Source organism: Bufo gargarizans, chromosome 4 (genome assembly GCF_014858855.1).
Source record: "Bufo gargarizans isolate SCDJY-AF-19 chromosome 4, ASM1485885v1, whole genome shotgun sequence".
In the NCBI taxonomy this organism is placed as follows: domain Eukaryota; kingdom Metazoa; phylum Chordata; class Amphibia; order Anura; family Bufonidae; genus Bufo; species Bufo gargarizans.
This window is the reverse complement of record NC_058083.1, coordinates 144,088,079-144,113,003: the sequence shown is the minus strand read 5'-3', so window position 1 is coordinate 144,113,003 and position 24,925 is coordinate 144,088,079. Positions and strand designations below refer to the sequence as shown.

Below are 24,925 nucleotides of genomic sequence, written 5' to 3'. Positions count from 1 at the left end.
CTGTAAGGCTCCATTCAGACATCCGCATGATTTTTTACGGATCCATGGATACATGGATCGGATCCACAAAACGCATGCGGACGTCTGAATGGAGCCTTACAGGGGGGTTATCAATGACAGGGGGTGATCAGGGTAATCACCCCCCTGTCACTGATCACCCCCCCTGTAAGGCTCCATTCAGACATCCGCATGATTTTTTACGGATCCATGGATACATGGATCGGATCCACAGAACGCATGCGGACGTCTGAATGGAGCCTTACAGGGGGGTTATCAATGACAGGGGGTGATCAGGGTAATCAGGGTGATCACCCCCCTGTCACTGATCACCCCCCCTGTAAGGCTCCATTCAGACATCCGCATGATTTTTTATGGATCCATGGATACATGGATCGGATCCACAAAACGCATGCGGACGTCTGAATGGAGCCTTACAGGGGGGTTATCAATGACAGGGGGTGATCAGGGTAATCACCCCCCTGTCACTGATCACCCCCCCCTGTAAGGCTCCATTCAGACGTCCGCATGATTTTTACGGATCCATGGATACATGGATCGGATCCACAGAACGCATGCAGACGTCTGAATGGAGCCTTACAGGGGGGTTATCAATGACAGGGGGTGATCAGGGTAATCAGGGTGATCACCCCCCTGTCACTGATCACCCCCCCTGTAAGGCTCCATTCAGACATCCGCATGATTTTTTACGGATCCATGGATACATGGATCGGATCCACAAAACGCATGCGGACGTCTGAATGGAGCCTTACAGGGGGGTTATCAATGACAGGGGGTGATCAGGGTAATCAGGGTGATCACCCCCCTGTCACTGATCACCCCCCTGTAAGGCTCCATTCAGACATCTGCATGATTTTTTACGGATCCATGGATACATGGATCGGATCCACAGAACGCATGCGGACGTCTGAATGGAGCCTTACAGGGGGGTTATCAATGACAGGGGGTGATCAGGGTAATCAGGGTGATCACCCCCCTGTCACTGATCACCCCCCCTGTAAGGCTCCATTCAGACGTCCGCATGATTTTTACGGATCCATGGATACATGGATCGGATCCGTAAAAATCATGCGGACGTCTGAATGGAGCCTGACAGGGGGGTGATCAATGACAGGGGGTGATCAGGGAGTGTATATGGGTGATCACCCCCCTGTAAGGCTCCATTCAGACGTCCGCATGATTTTTACGGATCCATGGATACATGGATCGGATCCACAAAACGCATGCGGACGTCTGAATGGAGCCTTACAGGGGGGTTATCAATGACAGGGGGTAATCAGGGTGATCACCCCCCTGTCACTGATCACCCCCCCTGTAAGGCTCCATTCAGACATCCGCATGATTTTTTACGGATCCATGGATACATGGATCGGATCCACAAAACGCATGCGGACGTCTGAATGGAGCCTTACAGGGGGGTTATCAATGACAGGGGGTGATCAGGGTAATCAGGGTGATCACCCCCCTGTCACTGATCACCCCCCCTGTAAGGCTCCATTCAGACGTCCGCATGATTTTTACGGATCCATGGATACATGGATCGGATCCGTAAAAATCATGCGGACGTCTGAATGGAGCCTGACAGGGGGGTGATCAATGACAGGGGGTGATCAGGGAGTGTATATGGGTGATCACCCCCCTGTAAGGCTCCATTCAGACGTCCGCATGATTTTTACGGATCCATGGATACATGGATCGGATCCGTAAAAATCATGCGGACGTCTGAATGGAGCCTGACAGGGCGGTGATCAATGACAGGGGGTGATCAGGGAGTGTATATGGGTGATCACCCGCCTGTCATTGATCACCCCCCTGTAAGGCTCCATTCAGACGTCCGCATGATTTTTACGGATCCATGGATACATGGATCGGATCCGTAAAAATCATGCGGACGTCTGAACGGAGCCTGACAGGGGGGTGATCAATGACAGGGGGGTGATCAGGGAGTTTATATGGGGTGATCAGGGGTTTATAAGGGGTTAATAAGTGACGGGGGGGGGGGGGTGTAGTGTGGTGTTTGGTGGGACTGTACTGACCTACCTGAGTCCTCTGGTGGTCGATCCTAACAAAAGGGACCACCAGAGGACCAGGTAGGAGGTATATTAGACGCTGTTATGAAAACAGCGTCTAATATACCTGTTAGGGGTTAAAAAATTCGGATCTCCAGCCTGCCAGCAAGCGATCGCCGCTGGCAGGCTGGAGATCCACTCGCTTACCTTCTGTTCCTGTGAGCGCGCGCGCCTGTGTGCGCGCGTTCACAGGAAATCTCGCGTCTCGCGAGATGACGCGCCGATGCGTCCAGGAGGAATAAATCAACCACCTCCCGGACGCATCGGCGCGTTAGGCGGTCGGGAGGTGGTTAACAGTGTCCGCCCCTTTAACAGTGACCTCCACAGTGTCTACCCTTTAACAGTGACCTATACAGAGCCCGCCCCTTTAACAATGACCTCCACACTTCCCTCCCCTTTAACAGTGCCTGCCCCTTTAACAGTGATCTTTATAGTGGTCTCCCCGTTAACAGTGACCTTCACAGTGCTCGCCACTTTAACATTGACAACACCTTTAACAGTGACCTTCATAGTGGCCGCCCATTTAACAGTGACTTCCACAGTGCCCGCCCTTTTTACAGTGACCCCCCAGTGCCCGCTCCTTAAACATTGACCACCCCTTTAACAGTGACCTTTATAGTGACCACCCCTTTAACAGTGATTTCTACAATGCCCACCACTTTGACAGAGACCTCCACTGCCCGCCCCTTTAACAGTGACCTTCACAGTGTCCGCCCCTTTAATAATGACATCCACAGTGCCCGCCCCTTTAACAGTGACCTCCACAGTGACCTTCACAATGCCCGCCCCTTTAACAGTGACCTCCACAATACCCGCCCCTTTAACAGTGACCGCCCCTTTAACAGTGACCTCCACAGTGCTCGTCCCTTTAACAGTGACCTCCACATTACTGTCCCTTTAATTGTGACCGCCCCATTAACAGTGACCTCCACAGTACCAAGCCCTTTAACAGTAAACTCCACAGCGGCCGTCCGTTTAATAGTGGCCCCTTCCCCCATTCATGTAGCAGTGTAGTTGTGCCGTCATACAACATATGACTGAATATTTAAGGACCTGCAAACTGCTAAAACCTGTGATCAGTTGTTATGGCAACCTGGAGTAGGACCTGCGAGCTTCTATTGGCTAATAAGGGACATGTGACCGTGTAAATTGGAGTTCAGATTTAAGTGAAAGGCTTGCTGGCTTCTATTGGCTAATGCAGATCATTTTTTGGGAATATCTCAGGAACGGTACATCCTAGAGAGCTGAGACCCGTTCCAAACAGACGTCTAGACAGACAGAAACTTATTTTCATATATATAAGAGATATATATAGCTTTAAGCAGCAAAGCAATATGTTTTATTGCCAGTCACCCATCATCATATGCTGTCAGGCACTGAAGGCTCCTCCATCTCTATGTACTCTGTACATTTACAGCTGCAGAATATAATGTGAAGAGCTGTTTGCTCCAATAAATAGCTAATAGTTAACATCAATTAAACATGAACTTCATTGCCTATAATAACATTATGGCTCTTTTATCAGCAAGTGACCTAAGGCAATATGGCAACTTATAACCCAGTAGGAGAAGCTAAACTAAATATTAAAGTTAAAGGGTTTGTCTGCTTTTTTTATATAGATGACCTACCATCAGGATCACTGGGGGTCTGAATCCCGGCACCCTACCGATCAGCTGTTTGAAGAGAAGGCAGCGCTCGTCGCAACTGCTCACGCCACAACTGTGGCAGTGAGCAGTGTAGTTACAACTATGCCGTCCCCATTCAGTTCAATGGGGCGGCTCCATCCTATTCATTTGAATAGGAGGGAGCTGTCCGATTGAAGTGAATGGGAAGACTCAGATATAATTTAACCTACTCACCAATGCAGTTGCGATGGGGGGCAGGTAAACAGTGAAGGGAAGGCAGCGTCTGTACAAGCGGTGCTTTCTCTTCAAACAGCTGATCGGCGATCTGATATTGATGACCTATCCTAAGGACATATCACCTGTGCAGCTGGTTCAGCTGCACAGGGGCCCAGAGAGGGAGGGGGCCCTTCCTAGTGCCAGCTGAGGTGTCTTTTTATTTATTATATTATTTTTCCCCTCCCTTCCTTTGCCAGGGTAACCTGGTCACCTTGGGGTGGAGGAGGGAAATGGGTGCTTGGGGGTCCTGATTAGGACTTACTGTGTATCTGCTGTCCATTCTGCCTATACTCCATAGCTGAAGGACCTGCGATGACATCATAGTCACGTGATCTTTTCAACACTGGAAGTGGTGGTAGGACCTGTGATGAGGTCACCATCACGTGACCAGCAGAAAAAGGCAGCGCTCAGCAGTGGAGACCTGTGATGCTATGGAATGAATGTAAGTGCCAGAGAAATGCCAGGAGATGTAGTTCTCCGCTATTAAACCTCCTCCCTGCTTAGTGGGAGGGAAATATGTTATTTAATTGGGACTATATGTTAGAGGGGCTGAAGGGAGGGGATGGGTGTTAGTTACAAGGGACTGTATGTTACAGAGGATTGAGGGGAGATGACTGGTGTTATTTACATGGGACTGGATATTATAGAGGATTGGAGTGTAAGGAGTAATGTCAGTGGTGTAGCTAGAAATGACTGGGCCCCACAGCAATTTTTTTAGTGGGGCCCCAGTAATTTTTGCACAACCCCTTCCTTTAATGCCGCCCCCATTCTTGTGGCTAGTAAAGATCGCTCTCTCAGACCAGGCCCGGCAGCTGTTCCATCTGTTTTCTACACTATCTATACTGTCACTGTATATAATTTAATTGTGTAATACTGTTGAGGGGGCCCTGACTAAATCTTTTAGTCCTCTTCCTCCTGGATGGGCCCCTACAGCACAAAGAGGCAGGTAGCCACAAAGTTTAATAAAAAACTATGAGGGTCCATTCACACGTCCATAATTGTTTTGCGGATCCGCAAAACTCAGACACCGGCAATGTGCATTCCGCAATTTGCGGACCACACATCATCGGCACTATAATAGAAAATGCCTAATCTTGTCTGCAATTGAGGACAAGAATAGGACATGTTCTATTTTTTGGGGGAAACGGAAGCACAGAGGCTGAAGTGCGGATCCGCAAATGCGGATGCGGACAGCACATTCCGGCCCCATTAGAAATGAATGGGTCTGCACCCGTTCCGCAAAATTGCGGAGCGGATGCGGACCCATTTTGCGGACGTGTGAATGGAATAGATATCCCTCAAAATGAAAATAAATGTAATTATTAAAGTTAAGCAAAAAGCATAGATGTGGTAGGCAATAACAAGTGCTCGACAGCACTAAGTCAGGTGCTCGGCGGCACCAAATCAGAAACCATATGTCCTACCACAATCCGGGGGGTTCCAGTGCACATCCATGAATCCCGGAGAGAAAGCAAAAAACATCTATCCCTGGGCTAGATGATGATGTGGTATTGAAGGACAGGGTGGGCAAAGAACTGTCCCTGATATTGCCCTGATCCACAGACCACCCGCCCTGATAAGAGCGACCCCGCCTGGAACCTTACCCTATATAAAAATGGCCCTAGTAAGCCCCTAGCCCCTAGGCCCCCTGACTTCCAGGTGATCACTATACAGATCTATGTGTTTTTGACTCATTATAAAAGTATATTATAAGTATCTCGCACCCCTCTGTGTATCACACCTATTGATAGCACACCTATACCAGTCCTTAAAAGGACTTTTGTGTCCCTATTAGCTAGCGTTTGGTGTCCCTAACAGCCTGTCCCTGCTCCACACAGCAACCTCTCCCTACGCTGGTAAAACACTGAATGTAAAATGGCGGCCAGATCAGATTTATTTATAAGGTAGGGGGTATGTCTATGTGCTGATAAGTCTCAATTGGCTGTCCTGTCCCACCTGATGGATGTGTCATGGGTCAAAGTTCTTCACAACGTTCTTCACAAAAAAAATATAACCTGTCCTATTCTTGTCCGCGCTTTGCGGACAAGAATAGGCAGTTATATTAAAGGCTGTCCATGCCGTTCCGCAAATTGAGGAACCTACACAGACACCATACACATTTTGCGGATCTGCAATTTGCGGACCGCAAAACACACAACGTTCGTGTGCATGTAGCCTTAAGCGAGACACATAAGTGGCATTCATTATTCTCAGATAACCTTTTCAGTGTAAGGCCCCATGCACACGGCCGTGTTTCACGGCCGTGGAACCGCGGCCTGGATCCCTCCTGAGAGCAGGAGCGCACGGCGTCACTGGTTGCTATGACGCCGTGCGCTCCCTGCTGCCGGCACAGTACAGTAATACACTGGTATAGATCATACCAGTGTACTACTGTATTGCAGCGGCAGCAGGGAGCGCACAGCGTCATAGCAACCAGTGACGCCGTGCGCTCCTGCTCTCAGGAGGGATCCAGCCCGCGGTTCCACGGTCCGCACACGGCCGTGTGCATGGGGCCTAATCTTAATGTCTAGCACCTGCTATTAAATATTTTATTTGTAAGTGTTAGGCCCCTTTCACACGGGCGAGATTTCTGCGCAGGAGCAATGCGTGAGTTGAACGCATTCCACCCGCACTGAATCCGTACCCATTCATTTTTATGGGGCTGTGCACATGAGCTGTGATTTTTCACGCATCACTTGTGCGTTATGTAAAATCGCAGCAAGCTCTATATTCAGCGTTTTTCACGCAACGCAGGCCCCATAGAAGTGAATGGGGCCGTGTGAAAATCGCAAGCAAGTGCGGATGTGGTGCGATTTTCACGCATAGTTGCTAGGTGACGATCGGGCTGGGGACCCAATCTGTATTATTTTCCCTTATAATATGGTTATAAGGGAAAATAATAGCATTCTGAATACAGAATGCAAAGTAAAATAGTGATGGAGGGGTTAAAAATTAAAAAAAATTAACTCGCCAAGTCCACTTGATCGCGTAGTTGCGGATCTCTGTCTTCTTTTGTAATGTTGAGCTGCCCTCACCATGGTGATAATCCATGTGATGAGCACAGTGACGTCATCAAAGGTCCTATTCCTGTGCACAGCAAAGAAGAAGACAGAAGGAGATGCCGGCTGCGCGTTCAAGTGGATTAAGGGGAGTTACATTTTTATTTTTTTTCCCCTACATCCCTATTTTACTATGCATTCTGTATTAAGAATGCTATTATTTTCCCTTATAACCATGTTATAAGGGAAAATAATACAATCTACAGAACACCTAACCCAAACCCGAACTTCTGTGAAGAAGTTCGGGTTTGGGTACCAAACATGCCGATTTTTCTCACGCGCGTGCAAAACTCATTACAGCGTTTTTGCACTCGCGCGGAAAAAACGCGCATGTTCCCGCACCTTTTCCCGCAACGCCCGTGTGAAAGAGGCCTTAGAGTCAATGCATTAGAAATCTACACACAGATAAAACTCTTCCCAGCTCTTCCACTTCAGATAATAATGGCACATCCACAAGATGCACTCCTACCCGCAAACCTAGGGGGCGGTGACACATAGATGGTGGCTACAGGAAGAGATGGCCATGTACGCCATAGTCATCTGAGCTTTGATGCCAGGGACATGCCACTCGACCACCTCATTGAAGAAACTGTGGTTATTATGCAGTGCATCCCCTGGAATAAGTCGCTCTCATTTGAGACTGGAATGGATTGGTATTATGCTGCCAGCAGCCATGGTTTGATATTAGTTATCTAAAGCTATGGATACCAATTCTAGTTTATTAACATTAAATTTAGGTAAAGAAAATCTAATCACTGGATGCATAAAATATGACAGTCTTTATTATAAGCACGTGTTCACACATAGCATATTTGTTGCAGAAATTTCTGTGACTGAAAATCGGTCTCATACATGTGAATGGCGTTGTTTCTGAAACTTATGCAAGACTCATTCAAATCACTAGGACAGGACAGTCGTGGAAGTTTTTGCAGCAAATCTGCCATGTATGAACATACCCTTTAAACATTAAAGAGGTTGTCCGGGTTCGTCTCACAAAAAACCAGCCCTCATACATCTCTGTAGATCGAAATATCAAAGTTATAGCTGTCAGAAAATGGCGAGTCATAGAAAATGTAGATTTTTTTCAAAGGTATTCATTTTAAGAAATAAAACTAAATAAAAGCTATACAAGTTTGGTATCGCTGTTAGAGATGAGGAAAGTTTTGATCAATTTGATTCAGCAGCTTTGCCAAAGTTCAACAAGAAATTTGATTTGTTCCAAATTAATTAATCACAATAAATCAGGTATACTCAGGCCAACAGTAGAGTACCTCCAATAGAGGCAGACCAGGCAGCTGCTATAGGGCCCCTGGGGAAAAGAGGCCTCTAGTGAAGGATAGGCCCCACCCCCTAATTACATTTATTACGCCCAGCGCCAGTATAGTATCCCTAGTACCATCATCACAGGTCCTGTACATCTAGTAAAGGTATTTCACACAAAAAAAGTGTTTTTCCCTTGTTAGATAGAAGCCTCTGCCAGGACCTGTGATGACATCATCATCATCATAGGTCCTGAACATCTAATAAAAGAAATGAACAGCAGAGCAGCATCACAGGTCCTTCAAGCCCCAACAGCATGTAAGACTAGCTCTCCACTGAGACTAGAATGGAGTGGAAAGAGGAGGTCCTTCCCCTTTCTCTTCATTTGCCCCCATTCCTTATTTTTACTCATATATTATATATATATATATATATATATATATATATATATATATATATATATATATATATAATTTTGTCCTGTAGCCCATCCTAGCCTTGTGCATGTCTACAATTTTGTCCCTGATGTCCTCAGATAGCTCTTTGGTCTTGGCCATGGTGGAGAGGTTGGAGTGTGATTGATTGAGTGTGTGGACAGGTGTCTTTTATACAGGTAACAAGTTCAAACAGGTGCAATTAATACAGGTAAGGAGTGCAGAGTAGGAGGGCTTCTTAAAGAAAAACTAGCAGGTCTGCGAGAGCCAGAATTCTTGCTGATAAATAGATAATCAGATGCTTATTTCATGCAATAAATTGCAAATTCATTATTTAAAACATTTTTAGATTCTGTCTCTCACAGTTGAAGTCTACCCACAATAAAAATTACAGACCTCTCCATTTTTTGTAGGTGGGAAAACTGTATCAAATACAAATCTTATTGTCACGTGCCGTAGGCGCAAGGCAGACCTCCCGGATGTCAAGCAAACAGGACACAGGCAAAACAGACCAAGGGCACACAGAGAACTTTATTACAAGTGAAATAAAAGCACATGACAGTAGGCAGGTAGGCAATAGTGGTAGCACTACCACAGAACCAAGTGCACCGGCAGACCAGAGGGAAAACCCAGAGAGTGGAGAGCCAGTGAGCCCCGTTCTTCATAGAGCCCTTGGTGGGGTGGATTAACTGGGCCGAGGGCTCACTGGTCGCACCTCCAGGAAGGTCCCGATACACTTGGCCCCTACCTGCGGAGAACCACGCAGGTGAAAGCACCAGCGGAACAGACAGCAACAGAACTGGAACCCATATAAACACAGGACATGGAACAGACAACAAGATGAATGGGAACCAGCACAGAAGCAGGTGCCTGGACCCCAAGCAGAATGGAAGCATGGCAGTCTCAGGCAAAGCTGCACACAGACTAGAGATTCCCAAAGCCAGGGACCCTCTCATGAAGTCAGGATGTACATGGGAAAGGGGCAAATACAAAAAAGGCACAAAAGGCAGACATGAACAGACAAAGGCTCTGCCAGGCAGGACAAAGGACAGGATACAATCAGAAGCAGTTTAGCACTGCCAGGCTATCAGATGCAGTTGCGCACTGCTAGGCAAAACAAGGAACAGACAAGGATAATATAACATCATACAGGACAGGTACAGATCAGACAAGGACATAACCTCAAACACCATCACAGAACAGATACCAACAACATCAGACAAAGCAGCAACAAACACCCAATGCAAAAACAGGAGACACCACACAGTAGATGGTAAAACCTCCTGGGTCAGCAGCAAGGGGCTACACCGAGCAAGACAAGACAGAAGATAGAAGATAGACTGACCTCCTGGGTGAGCAGCGAGGTGCTACACCCAGCAATACACAAGAGACTGACCTCCTGCCCCACAGATCACAGATGGATATAGCAGGATAACGAGAGCACCTGACAAGCCACACCCAGGCACAGATCAGGGGAAGTTATCCCCATCAGAACAGGAGCACAGAACCACAAAACACACAGGCTGCAGTAAAGGACATTGCCCCTGGCAACCAGCATGCACAGAGTCCACCGCAGCCAGTACGCCAGAGCACAAACAACCCATGTCACAGAGACAAACAGAGAACACAGTTCACACACCACACCACAGCAGTCCCACGCAACCAGCATACACAGGTGTCAGCCTGCAGCCAGTACGCGAGGGAACCTGCAGCCAGCCTGCACTGCAACAGTGATAATAACTGCACAGAGAAGCATCACGGGGAGAGCAAGCATTCACAGGCAGCAGTTCACAGAAGACACCGCAACCAGCACGCAGCCCCAAGCAACCAGCCTGCACAGGAGGCAGCCTGCAGCTAGTACGCGAGAGGGCATGCAGCCAGCCTACATAGACACAACTGTCACAGTGAAGTGCACTTATTTTCCTAACTGTATGTATATATATATATATATATATATATATATATATATACAATATTCAAAGACTAATCTTATCACTCCTCTGTAGAAAGGTGAAAACATGTGCCTTTATTCACACATGTCACAGCAGCAATGTTTCGGTCCCCTCTCTGAACCTTTTTGGCTCAAAAAAGGTTCAGACAGGGGACCAAATTGTCGCTGCTGTGACATGTGTGAATAAAGGCAAATTTTTTCACCTTTCTACAGAGGAGTGCTGCAGATTTTTCTTTTTTTATATATATATATATATATATATATATTTCTGCAGACAGTTACAACTACTATTACCTCATGTACATATATAGTATATACAGCAGTGTACTGATATGTGAGGTACGAGGTATAATAGATACAGTGTGTACAGGTATATAGTATATACAGCAGTGTACTGATATGTGAGGTACAAGGTATAATAGATACAGTGTGTACAGGTATATAGTGTATATACAGCAGTGTACTGATATGTGAGGTACGAGCTGTAATTTATACCTCAGTACACTGCTGGCCAGTAACGGGTAGTGGGAGGGGCTATGAATGGGGCATGGGTGCCCAATTTAGATTCTAACTTTTGCCATCACCTGGCCAAGTTGCTGGTGTGCCTGGGCCAAAACCACATTTACCCAGTGGGCTGTGAACGACATATATTATCCTTGACCATAGTTGCAATTCCATATGTCAGTGCTGGCGTGAACGCTACCAGACCCCTAGAGGCTCAAGGACTGGCCCACCTTCTACTCAAAGTACGTGTGCAGGGCTGGCAAAGCTTCTTTATAAAAGTAATGTCAGATTGGGACTCTCCACCAGTGTTCCCTGTAAGCTGCGCGGGCGCGCGGCCGCGCAGCTTCCTTTATGCCTCCGCTCAGGACCTCTGCCGGTCCGCTCACCACTGCTGCCTGGAATTTATGTAAGGGGCTCGGGGCCTCTCTGTGCAATTTATTTTTATAACGCCCACAGTGCGATTGGCCGGCTGTGCTAAAGTCCCAGTGCGCACATTAAGTAACCCATTCCCACCTACCCATACCCCCTCGGATGCTGCACCACCAGCTGTGACAGCGCGAGACCCGGCACTGACGTCACAGGTCTCGCAGGATCACGCGGGATGACTGAATGGCGCGGCGCCGGAGAGGGTATGACGGGATTGTTCTGACAGATAAGCAGAGAAAAGTAGGTATATTTATTTATGTATGCACACACCCCGGCTTCATGGGGGGAGGCACACCGCACTTGAATTCAGAAAAGGGAGCCTACGCCGGTCATATGAGGGCAGGCCCACTGGCAGCAAATCCTTCATTATTATGAAATATATACAGAGAGGTGCAGTGTAGGGACACTGTGTAGGGGTTATACTGTTTATTGTACAGCATGGCACAGGGGTTATATTGTCCGGCATGGTGTAACCTCCATACATTTTCTGTACAGTATACTGTACATTATAATACCTGTACCATGCCGTACAATATACAGTATAGTTCATACACTGTGCTGTACAATATACAGTATAGTTCATACACCGCGCCGTACAATATACAGTATAGTTCATACACCGCGCCGTACAATATACAGTATAGTTCATACACCGCGCCGTACAATATACAGTATAGATCAGATACCATGCTGTACAATATACAGTATACCACCTACACTGTGGGGTTATTGTGTACGGTATATTGTACGGCATGGTTTATGGATTATACTGTATATTGTACAGCATGGTGTATGAACTATACTGTTCATTATCATGAGTAAGGACCAGCACGTAAATGTCCGAAATGCATAGATTTGACTGCCCTGCATATGTGGTTTTAATACCGCTGTGAATAAAGGATTCCCTGCTATCAAGAGCTGGATTTTATCTCTTTTCTTCCTGAACTATACTGTATATTGTACGGCACGGTGTATGAACTATACTGTATATTGTACGGCACGGTGTATGAACTATACTGTATATTGTACAGCACGGTGTATGAACTATACTGTATATTGTACGGCACGGTGTATGAACTATACTGTATATTGTACAGCACGGTGTATGAACTATACTGTATATTGTACGGCACGGTGTATGAACTATACTGTATAGAGGAAAAGAGATTTTGCCCAGCTTGTAGTTGTGGTAATCCAAGGCTTCTTTATTGAAAATTCAGTATAAAATCCAGGTACAGAAAGCAGAGTCTACATGTTTCGGGCACAATGAGTAAGGGCTAAGATTGCATTGTGCCCGAAACATGTAGACTCTGCTTTCTGTACCTGGATTTTATACTGAATTTTCAATAAAGAAGCCTTGGATTACCACAACTACAAGCTGGACAAAATCTCTTTTCCTCTATACTTCCGTATTTCTCCTGATTCGGGTGAAGGAGCTGTTCCGTGCTATACCAGTGGAATCCCTGGCAGGTGAGAGCTGCTCAATACTTCTGTTTTCTTCATGAACTATACTGTATATTGTACGGCACGGTGTATGAACTATACTGTATATTGTACGACATGGTGCAGGGGTTACACTTTATGCTCTTTGATGTGACACTTATCTTAGGTTTTCCTAGCGCCCACTTTTGATGGCGCTGTGCCCAGCTCTGAGCCGACCCCGCTCAGCAGCTGCCAAGTCTTAGAGGGAACACTGCTCTCCACCCTGGGTTGGCACAAGCCATACGTTCTCTGAACTGTGCAGAGTCAACTACATGGAAAGGGAGGGACTATAGCACCAGAAACTTGGCCAGGTGCAGGTTCAGCTTCTGCGCCATAGGATGAGTGCATGCATGCTGTTGTCTTTTTGCAATCGCCTCGGTGATGGATTTCTGTCGAGACAAGTGACGAGGAGGAGGAGCATCAGGAGCAATAGACGACATTAAAGTCAATGGGAAGGAACAACAGCTTCCTTCTGCTGACATTGTAGAGCCCTGACTGCATGAGAGGGGGTGCGGGCTGGTGGGAGATGCAGCGGTTGCTTCATCAGACTGTAAGACTTAATGAGTGGCACAGTTTTCCTACGACACTTTATGGTGATGCTCCATGTGTTGACCGTCGTGCCAATATTAGCACCCTAGCCTGGCCTCACCTTCTGCCCACACATCTTGCAAACCGTCACGCTAACGTCCTGTCCCCCAGTGACTTTGTGAAAAATGTCCCTACTGCCGAGTATTGCATTTTCCTTCCACCATTGCATGATGCCTGTCTGTGGCTCCTTTTTTGAACACATGCACTGCTACGGAGCAGAAGGAGCAGAAACAGCATGAGGCAGGTTCAGAACAGGAGAGAGCACAGAGGCAGTTCCTGGGCCATGCCAACTAGGTGTGGTGTCAGAGGAACCAACCCATGTGTAGGGCTGTGTGCATCTGTCAACAGTTGAGATGGTGTTGAAGAGTGAGTCAACCATTCCACCATTCTAGTACAGCTGAATTGTTGGTCAGAACATTACCTGTTGCTGTGGCTACTACCACCCCCCCCCCCCCCCCTCTCCTTCTTCTGCTGCTACTTATGCAGACTACAACAACATTTTTGTCACTGCCTGTTCCTTTGAAGGGTTTTCCGCACGGGTGCAATGCGTGGCGTGAACGCATAGCACCCGCACTGAATCCTGACCCATTCATTTCAATGGGTCTGTGTACATGAGCGTTTTTTTTTTCACGCATCAGTTCTGCGTTGTGTGAAAAACGCAGCATGTTCTATATTCTGCATTTTTAATGCAGCCCTGGCCCCATAGAAATGAATGGGGCTGCGTGAAAAAACGCATTGCATCCGGAAGCAAGTGTGGGTGTGATGCGTTTTTCATTGATGGTTGCTAAGAGATGTTGTTTGTAAACCTTCAGTTTTTTATCACGCACGTTCATGAAAACGTATTGCACCCACGTGGACAAAACTGAACAACTAAATGCAATCGCAGACAAAACTGACTGAACTTGCTTGCAAAATGGTGCAAGTATCACTGAAAGCACCCTGAACGCATCTGGAGCCAATCCGCCACGCTCGTGTGAAAGAGGCCATAGGACGGATTGGACCATCTCAAGTGTACACAGAACCATTGAAATGAATGGGTCAGGATTTAGTGCGGGTGCTATGCGTTCACGTCACGCATCGCACCCGCGTGGAAAACTCGCTCGTGTGAAAGGGGCCTAATTGTATTGATCCACAGGATAAGGATCCCATGTCATTTTTAGAGCATAGTGAAGGTTACAATGTCAAAACACAAAAAAACCTTGGCGTAATCTTTTTTCAATTTTACCCCACAAAGAATTTTTTTCCTGTTTTCCAATACAAGACATGGTAAATTAAATGGTGCCATTAAAAAATGCATCTTGTCCCACAAAGAATAAGCAAATATGAAAGGAAAATTAAAAATTATGGCTATTAGAATGTGGGGAGGAAAAAAATAAATGGGTCCAGTCCTTAAGGGGTTAATAATGTCTAGCATTTTTTATGTTGGGAAAAATAATACTCACCTCAACCACTTGTACAGAGGTTCGGTCCACCTGCATCCTGTAAGGAGTAAGGCCTCTTTCACACGGGCGTGTGCGCCCCGTTGCCGTATTGTGGACCGCATTTGCGGATCCGCAATACACAGGTGCCGTTCCGTGGGCATTCCGCATCACGGATGCGGACCCATTCACTTCAATGGGTCCGCAAATCCGGAGATGCGGAATGGTGCGGAACGGAAGCACGGAACGGAACCCTACGGAAGCACTACAGAGTGCTTCCGTGGGGTTTCGTCCCGTACTTCCGTTCCGCAAAAAGATAGAACATGTCCTATCTTTTTGCTGAACAGTCGGATCGCGGACCCATTTAAGTGAATGGGTCCACGATCTGCTGCGGCTGCCCCACATTTTGCGTGCCACAGCACGACCACGGGGCACACATGCCTGTGTGAAAGAGGCCTAAGTGTGTGAGTGTCCCAAGCCGTGGAAGTGGATAATGTGAGTATTATAATTTTGTTATTTTAACCCTTGAAAGGACATTTTTCACTAGTATACCCATTTTTAACAGTCGTTAAACTGGTGCACTCTTGTCTAAGCGGCTGTTAAAAACAGTCCCATTGATTTCAATGGGGTCCATCCTATTTTTGAAGGTCACATAACGGTGAAAAAAACATTTAAAAATGGCAAAATGGTCCATTTTTAACTGGCGTTTTTTCCAATGATGACTTTCTAAGAAACGGATGTTAAAAATAGTCCCCTTTTTTAATGGCCATCACACGTCCATTTTAAGAAAAATGGTAGTCTATGGGGTTATTCCCACAGCTGTTTTTTTTATGGATAGTAAATAATGGATGAAGAAAAATGTAACGTGTTGTATTTTTTTCATTTTCACGGACCAATAGCTCCCATACAGTTGAAAGGACTGCTGTAGGCTGATAGCTGTAGGCAGACTGGGCATACTGGGAGTTGTAGTTTTACAACAGCTGGAGAGCCGCAGTTTGCCCCTCCCTGTCCTATGCATGGATTCATGTTACCTCTAATAGATCTGTATCCAGGACAAAATCTCCTGTTTTGGACTACTGTACTTTAAAGATGAATATAATTTCTTAGACTACCCAAAAATGTTTTTTTATTTTTTTGAGCAGATGACAAAAATGGCTGAAATAGGAAAACATATTTTTCCTATACCAATTAATCTCGCAATTGAAATTTACCCCCCTTCCCCCAACAAATCCTCTTATTCAGCCTTGACTTGTACTTTACATCTTCCATCGCTTTGCCCTGTACACATAAGACTTCTTGACACCATTGTCAGTAATATACATATTGGAGATAGAGAGGGAAGAAACGACCCCTGTGACCCTGGGAAATAGCTATATTATTACAATATTGTGGAGTTCCCCAATTGGGGTAACAAGTGCATTGAGTGGCACAGTCCTTAGATGAAGACGTGTTTAGTGGTGTTTATGAAACTGGAGTAATCCTGAAGTAATCAATTTCAGTTCCCTATTATAGTAATGGCCAAGCTGTTACTGTGATCAGTGCACTAGCAGAACTGCCTTTACACACAATGGGGCAGATTTACTAATCCTGTCTAACCTAAGGCCCCCCCACACAGTGAAAAATTACCAGGAACAAACGTTCATATGAATGCTTGTTCCCGATAATTGCTCAGTGTAAAGTCAATCACCCAAATAATGAGCAAACGTTTGTTCCTTCATTTGCCAGGTGATAACCTAGTGCGGCACTAAAACCTCCTCATTTGTAGGTAGCACATCTTCCTGTGTAAACAGAGATGTGCTGCCGACAAACAATGAACCTGTACTTGGATGAACAATCGCAGCAGCAATCGTTCCATCCCAATGCAGACAGGTGTAAATGATTGCGGCACGTAAAAACACCTGAACGAGCAGGCAATGATCAGGAATAAACAGTTATGGGGTCATTTATCAAACGGGTGTAAAGTAGAACTGGCTTAGTTGCCCATAGCAACCAATCAGACTCCACCTTTTATTTTGGACAGCTCCTTTGGAAAATGAAAGGTGGAATCTGATTGGTTGCTATGGGCAACTAAGCCAGTTCTGCTTTACACAAGTTTAATAAATGACCCAATTAGTTCCTAATCATTGCCCTAGACCAGTGATGGGCAAACTGCGGCTCTACAGCTGTTGTAAAACTACAAATCCCATCATGCCCTGCTGTAGGCTGATAGCTGTATGCATACTGGGAGTTGTAGTTTTTCAACAGCTGGAGAGCCGCAGTTTGCCCATCCCTGCCCTAGACAGTCTAAAGAAGCTTATACATCTTCAAAAGGTGCCAAGCTTATTTGGTGGACTGCTATGTCTCCCAACTCCCTCATATATGCTGGGCTTGGCCGAACATGCGTGAGTTTTCAATGGGCAGAGAGGAGAAAGTCGCTGCCCAACACCCCTGGCAGCAACTCATCTTCCAGCAGAACAAAAGGATTGGACACCTGAAGGTCCTAGATCTCTCTCTTCTCTGACATCATCTTGCAGGGGAGAGTTAGGAGGCCCCCATACACATTAGATTGTTGCCCGCTCCCAACAAAATTGACAGGTTCAGCCAAGACTAGTTTAATGTGTCTGGGGGTCCTAAAAATGCATCATATTTATCACAATGTCTGATGCCAGATAATAAATCTCTAATGTAGAGAAATCCGCAGCACTCGTCCAATTCAGTCAGTGGTGTTTTATTTAGTAGTTAGGCAGGATACATAGCGACGTTTCGACCCTCAGGTCTCATGGCTTCATAAAGACCTGAGGGTCGAAACGTCGCTATGTATGCTGTCTAACTACTAAATAAAACACCACTGACTGAATTGGACGAGTGCTATGAATTTCTCTACATTGCTGTTTCTACTTAGATCCCGAGCCAGTACCCCTCTCCGGGTTCATCGTATTGCCCTGGATGCAATCAGGTGACTTGAACATCGAATATGGATTTATCCCACTAAGGGGCTTGGAGTGCTGCTCATCTTTCTTTTGTAGATGATACATCTAGTACTCTTTACACTGTCTAATCTAAGCTTATAACACCTAATAGTTGGCTAAATTTGCTGCAGATTTTTGGCCAAAATTTTGGTGCAAATTGTCACATTATAAGCCACGCCCATTCCAATCAAGCCACACCTTCCTTTCCTGCTAAGGCCTTTTTCACACATCCGTGAATCATGGACATGTACTGTTCATGGGCTCCATGAACCCCTAACATATCCATTGACATTAATGTGTGTATTCAGACATCGGACTGTAGGTCAGTGAAGACACCACAGAATCATGCCCAGTTTTGGTCCGCGATTACAGATCTCTCATACACATTATAGTCTATGGGTCCATTGAAAACCATGGACACAGCATGAGTGCCATCCCTGTTTGATCAATGGTTTTCACGGATCGCTGTTACGAGATGCTCTGGGAAATCATTTTCAGCCAACCAGTGTTGGTGGAATACGGATGACACACTGAGGGCAGAAAAGAATTTTTTCGTCTTAAAGTGCATTTCTTTGTATGACTGCAATGAATTCTGCAATCAGGATGGCCGTGACGACCTCTTTGCAAATGGATGATGCGAGTGTGTTTTCTTTTTACCGCCGTTTCAGAGAAAATTGATTCATTGCCACGAAGCGTGAGGATTTCGGCTTTGCAGCAAATTGAATTTGATCCAAATTTCAGGAAAACTTTAATTTCTTTGACTTTGACTCGCTCAACACTAGTCATAACTAGAGATGAGCAAATTTCCCCTGAGAAATTCATTCACGCTTCGTTTGATGGCAAAAGGTGAATTGCGTTATGGATTCCGTTACCACGGACCATAACGCAATTCTATGACGGAATGCATAACGGAATGCCTTTAGAGGCATTCCGTTATTCATTCCATCATAATAGAAGTCTATGGCCTGCATAACGGATCCTTTCCGCTTCCGTTATGCAGGGGAGGACTCCACTCTTGCCTCCAAAGGCATTCCGTCATGGAATTGCGTTATGGCCCTTGGTAACGGAATCCATAATGCAATTCACCTTTTACCAACAAACGAAAGCCTCATGCACAAGACAGTATTTTTTTGCGGTCCGCAAAAAGGGGTTCCGTTGTTCAGTGATCTGTGTCCGTTTTTTTATTCGTGTGTCTTCCTTTATTTTTGGAGGATCACCAGACATGAAGGAAAGTTGCGGACGCGGATGACAATCTTGCGTGCCTCCGTGTTTTTTCACGGACCCATTGACTTGAATGGGTCCGTGAACCGTTGTCTTTGAAAAAAATAGGACAGGTCATATTTTTTTTTTACGGACTGGAAACACAGATCACGGACGCGGATGACAAACGGTGAATTAGCCGAGTTTTCCACGGATCCATTGAAAGTCAATGGGTCCGCAGAAAATCACGGAAAACGGAACAACGGACACGGGTCACAACAACGGTCGTGTGCATGAGGCCGAAGTGTGAACAAATTTAAAATGATAAAATTCACTCATTTCTAGTCATAACCCCTGGAAACAAGCAGTGTATCATGTGATAGAAAAATGAATCAAGCAGTAAAGGAGGCAATATGGACAATGAGAATACATTAGTAACTGCCTTGTATTAACTTTCTCTACATGATAAATGCCATTTGCTGAAGGGAGACAACCCCTTTAAGGGCCGCTTCACACGAGCGGATGCCGTGCGTGGCATCCGCTCCGTGAAAGAGTGCCAAGACCCGCTGCAGACTGCAGAGGCACGGAGCGGTAACATGACTGTTAATGCTCCGTGCCTCTCTGTGATCTCTTTACTACGAAATCACAGTGACAACTGTGATTTCGTAGTAAAGAGATCACAGAGAGGCACGGAGCATTAACAGTCATGTTAATACTCCGTGCCTCTGCAGTCTGCAGCGGGTCTTGGCACTCTTTCACGGAGCGGATGCCACGCACGGCATCCGCTCGTGTGAAACGGCCCTAACTCTTATCCAAATGCACAAACATACAAGCCCAAAGAGTTAAAACTACACCCAGCTGCTGCATCTGTAAGTCTAGATATATACATGGCCAATAAATTAAAAAAGTGTAACTTGATTTTCATCCATCGTAGCTCATTGCCAAGCCGAGTTCTCACGACTTCAGATATTGGATCCTCTACAAAAGATTTTTATTGGACTGATAGGTAAACACCAGGGCTGTTGAAGAAGATTGGTATAATGTAGTCACAACAGCAAAAGGGGAGGACCCAGGCTTCAGTCTGTCGGAGTCCTGTGGCTGGACTGCTGCGCTGAGTTTTCCTTCTTGTGATCATGAAAGGGTTGGCAAAAACCTCAGCATAGAGGATGACACAGTGCCTTACAGCATCATGCTAGAACAGGTAACCTCCTCTACCTTTCCTTCATGTATCAGCTCATCGTCGCTCTATAGAATTGCTAGCTGATGTTAGAAATGGCAGGAAAGCTATCCATGATCAGTTCATGAATTTTTGCTGCTCGGATTTTTCTACTAGTTAATTAGATTCTAAATCGTTATGATTTAAAGATTAGATTCTAACGACATCTGTTTTCCGTTTCTTAGAAAAAAACACTATTTAACCGGTGAATTTAAGTCATAGACTCCGAACAAGATGCAAATGTGAACAATTTCAATTAACGGTGTGCCACCTAGTGGTGTAATCTAGAAAATATATAAAGGGGTCAAAATGCACTAAAAATAAGACGAGAAGGAAACAAGAGGTGCAGGAATAATTATAGCAAGTTTTGGATGAGAGGGAAAAGCAGGCATCCTCATTATGTGTACTGGGGCTTATTTTTGGAGGTTTCTATCACCGCTGTACATTTGGTTTGTGGAATAAACGTCAAGCAAGAAAAACAAGGTGCTGGATCTTTCTTCCTTTCCATCCTCATTATGTGCTGATAATATGTATTGCGCATAGTAGCAAGCTAAATGTCACAAGAATAACTAATTATAATCATCCAGCTAAGCCTACAGCACAGTAAACTGGTTAAACCTGAAAGCCCATTTCCTGATTTAAAAGCCAGGTACGTAGGGCGCTGTTAATCTGTGAATCCGCAAATATATAAGCTTGGACTGTCCCCAAAATGAACAATCTAGACTAACGCATCAGATTCGCTAACAGCTGCCCATTTGGGTTTAGCGGAAAGTATAGTAAAAATAGCAAGCAGCATTCCCAAAATAATGCATCGTGCGTGCCAAATGCTTCTTCAAGGGTCATGCCATGATTGATGTAAAACAATGATAATCAGACATCACACAGGACAGGGCAATCTCTTTCTAAGGCCTATTGCACACAACCGTATGGCTTTTTCAGTGTTTTGCGGTCCGTTTTTCATGGATCCATTGTTCCGTTTTTTGTTTCTGTGGTGTTTCCGTTTCTGTTCCGTTTTTCCGTTCCGTTTTTCCGTATAGCATATACAGTATACAGTAATTACAAAGATAAAATTGGGCTGGCCATAACATTTTCAATAGATGGTTCAGGAAAAAACGGAATGGAAACGGAAGACATACGGATGCATTTCCGTATGTGTTCCTTTTTTTTTGCAGATCCATTGACTTGAATGGAGCCATGGACCGTGATTTGCGGGCAATAATAGGACATGTTCTATGTTAAAACGGAACGAAAAAACGGAAATACGGAAACGGAATGCATACGGAGTACATTCCGTTTTTTTGCGGAACCATTGAAATGAATGGTTCCGTATACGGACCGTATACGGTACGCAAAAAAACGGCCAGTAAACGGGGAAAAAAAAAACGGCCGTGTGCAGGAGGCCTAACAAAGCTAGAACCAGGCCTGTACCTGTCATGGGTCAGGAGATCTCCCCATTTATTGCATCAGTTGCTCTGCTACATTTATTTCAAGTTGGCAGCTCAGGGGGGCATGTCCTTTCTGCTGTAGCTCTCTCCTAGTAATTGCCACAACTTCTATGACTAGTGACAACTGAAGATCTAAACTGGGCATGTGCGACCACCAAAGTGAGGTGGACATGAAAAGGGAAAAGAACAAACAGCAGGTGGCGCTATGCAGATACATTTTATTGTATAGCTCAGTGGTTATACTAAATGTTTAATTACATGCAAATACAAAAGTATTCAGATCCAGATCTAGTTTGAAAAATGTAGAATATTATTTGTGGTACAACCCCTTTAAGGTTTAAACATCAAAACCTGAACATGGGCAGGCGTGCTTGACAGTGTTTTACAAAGATAATAAGCAGTCTGCCCCCACATCCTGAAAATTACCGTGATAAACCAAAGCAGAAGTTAGCATGCGGTATTTTGTCTTGACTGGTGTAGGTATGCATGCAACTGGTTACAGTCTCAAGGGCTAATGGGTGCACATCTTAGGCTGAAAGGAAAATGTGTCTGTCTGTCTCCATATCTCATAGAATTCAATGGAGAGTGACCGTGCACAGCTGACTCTACACCAGAACGAGAGCAGCAGCTAAAATCAGGATCAGTTTGGGAAATTCTAACGTTCATTGTGGGAAAACCCCTTCAATTCAATTCAATTAACTGAATTTTATTAAAGGGTTTGGCTCTTCTCAGACATTGCTTGCATATTCCTAGGATGAGCCATCGGTGTCAGGTGCAGATCTAACCGCTGGGACCCGCTCCAATCCCCAGAACGGAGCCCCCAAAGTGTACGGTGTGCTCTCCATTCATCTCTGAGGGAGTTCTGAAAATAGCGGAGAGAGCCCACCTGGCTTCTTTGGGTAAATGGAGAGGGCACTGTGCACGCACGGCCACCACTCGATTCACTGCAATGTCGGGGCTTGGTAATTTTCGGAACTTCCATAGCAGTGAACAGAGGATGGCTGTGTATTCGCTGATGCTCTCTGTTCACTTTGAGGGTCCTGTTCTGGAAATAGGAATGGTTCCCAGAGGTGGGACCTACACCTATCTGACATTGATGGCATATTCTAGCAATATGGCACCAGTGTCTGAGTACAGCCAAGCCTGTCCTTTAGTCCATAGGTGCAGAAGGTCCCCAATAATGTGCCTCTGAAGTACATAAGAGGGTCTGTGATTAGTAGCTTTCATAGGTACAGACATAGCGAGGCACCTGGGGGGGGGGGGGGGGCACAAATGGTGTCTCTGCTCTATTTGCTGTGATAATTGGGATGGGGGGCACTATTAAAAACTCTGCATTGGGGTCTAAGTGCTGCAAGGTCCATCTCTGGCTGCTGTGCAGTATGCAGCCAATAATGAACGCTGGATTGCCATAATATGTGAGAGAAAACACTGGGGGACTCTTTCAGTTGATGTTAAGTGTTTTCAAAATATATATTTTTTTAAATTACATTAAAAAAATATGACCAGCTTCTTGCAGGATTTAGTATATATAGAGCTATTTGCTAAGAAACACCTATTCACTTAAAAATGAGATAATTCCAATTCTCCAGTAATATCGCTCACAGTGTGTGGCGGACACTGCCATTAGCAGAGCAGTATATTCCGGAAGTTGGTAAAAAAAATACTGTATATCTCTAGGATGCATCAAGTCGTTTTCCTGTAATCCTGCTAAGGGCTCATGCACACAAACGCATTTTCTTTCCTTGTCCGTTCCGTTTTGTTTTTTTGCGGACCGTATGCAGAACCATTCATTTCAATGGGTCCGCAAAAAAAAACGGAAGTTAATCTGTGTGCATTTCGTTTCCGTATGTCCGTATTTCTGTTCCACAAAGAAATAGAACATGTCCTATTATTATCCGCATTACGGACAAGGATAGGACTGTTCTATTATGGGCCAGCTGTTCCGTTCCGCAAAATACATAATGTACACGGACGTCATCCGTATTTTTTGCGGATCTGCTTTTTGCGGACTGCAAAATACATACGGTCGCGTGCACAAATCCTAACTGGCATGGCCTGATGAATTACTGATTATGGAATTTTCAAATATAAAAGTGCACTGTAGTTTAAGAAAGTCAGATACGTATGGGTGTGGCCAATGGCCTCTACCCGGTACACGGGCAGTCACACTCGCAGGTTTTTTATGCAGTTTTTGAAGCCAAAATCAGGAGTGGATCACAAAAAGAGATAAAGTATTAAAGGGATTGTACATTGCAAAAATATTGATGACCTATAGACAGTATGGGACATTAATATCAGAGCGGCAGGGGTCTGACTCCCGCCTCTCACCCCCTTCTTGGAAAGGTAGCGGCACTCCTGAGAGTGTTGCTTCAAAGTGACCTGTGCACGGTCTCAATTGCAGCGGCAGCACCATGTACGTAATTACAACTGTTCGTTCCCATCAATTGAATGAATTAACCCCACCAGAGCGTTTAGCTTGGGGGGAAGCATGGGGGCAATGACACCATAGGTATTACATAATTAGGCTTGAGGTAGGATCCATGTTTCTTTCCCCTGTTTGTCTTTTCCCGCCCTTTTTTCTAGTAAAGGTACATTTACCTCAGAAAATGTGTTACCTGCAGTCTAGAAGATTCCTGCTGTACAAGTGAAGAGCGCAGCTGATTGGTGCTGACTGTTGCTGGGGGAGATTTCCAGCCCTCTGATTTGTTGTTGGTTTAGTGGCGGGAAGCTGTTCCCCTTTATATTTACAGGTTCGGCAGAGCTGGCTCAGATGTGCCTGAAGAACTGACCAGTGTCCCACCCACCCTTCCCTTATTTTCGCACTGTGTCACCTGTCGCTGGGCTTTATTAGAGGGGTAGTGTCGCTCAGCTCATGCTGAGTGGATCTTGGTCTTTATATGGTTAATTTATTATTGGTCTTTTGGTATCGGTTATTATGGTATTTTAAAATTAATTAATTTATTTAATTTATGGTTGTTAAATATTTTAAGTGACCCTTAATAAAGC

General features: G+C 45.3%; 2 protein-coding genes across 3 annotated transcripts in view; one reads left to right on the top strand and one right to left on the bottom strand.

Moving 5' to 3' along the window:
• Window positions 1-24,925, bottom strand: part of MED12L (mediator complex subunit 12L) — a 648,568-nt gene that overhangs the window by 425,908 nt on the left and 197,735 nt on the right. The window lies entirely within an intron of this gene.
• P2RY14 (purinergic receptor P2Y14) overlaps window positions 20,329-24,925 on the top strand; it is a 49,013-nt gene continuing 44,416 nt past the window's right edge. For both annotated transcript variants that reach the window (XM_044289113.1, XM_044289112.1), the window contains exon 1: window positions 20,329-20,459. The gene's annotated coding sequence lies outside the window, so the exon portion shown is untranslated. The remainder of the gene's footprint in view (window positions 20,460-24,925) is intronic.